Genomic DNA, 849 nt, shown 5'->3' with positions numbered 1-849 from the left:
TATATATATACACACACACACACACACACATTAACTCTGCGCTATAAACTGTGAGGAAATGTCTTCATCCATCTGCGGCCTGAGTACTAACGAACCCCCACTATATGACTGGAAGATAGCCATGTTAAAGTTTTATAGTAGTAGTCGAATATTAAATAATAAAAAGAAAAGGAATTAATAATAAACGTATCGCAGGACTTCAGAGAATTTGATGAATAGCTGACTTACCGTAGATAATGTTGAATTTTATTGCTTATATTCTTTCGATAAACAAGTTACAATATAAAATATAATATTCTGTGTCAACTGTCTGCGTTTTTAATGCTTTCGTTATGGATCAAATATAAGATATACGACACTGTATTTAGAATATTTATGTTAACCTTAAGACTATTATCTCATAAAGTGTGAAAACAGAAAAAAAGATTTTTAAAATAGCACAATACAGCATTTGCAGAGAATTATATGCAAGGTGTTCAAGAGGTTGTGTGGTAAGTAGTCCCGCTGCGTGGCATCTTCGGCAAGTTTCTTCTACTATAACCTCGGGCTGACCAAAGCGTTCTGAGTGAATTTGGTAGACGGAAATTGAAAGAATCCTATCGAGTGTGCATGTATGTGTGTGTGTGTGTGTGCGCGTGTGTAGGGATAAACCTTTTGGGAACTCTTATCGTTAACCACGGCTTTTGAGTTATTTCCCTATTTACATGTCCTCCCCAAAATGGTTTTCCTCTTCCTTTTGATCGATCTCGAAAATATATACAAAAATTCTACATTGCATCGTCCCCTGTGTTTGGCACGGTGTAGCTAATAAATCTATCAATCTATCATTTTCATAGTCCTTTTACAATC

The sequence above is a fragment of the Octopus bimaculoides genome, chromosome 7 (genome assembly GCF_001194135.2).
Source record: "Octopus bimaculoides isolate UCB-OBI-ISO-001 chromosome 7, ASM119413v2, whole genome shotgun sequence".
Taxonomy (NCBI): domain Eukaryota; kingdom Metazoa; phylum Mollusca; class Cephalopoda; order Octopoda; family Octopodidae; genus Octopus; species Octopus bimaculoides.
Note: the sequence above shows the minus strand (reverse complement) of the source record.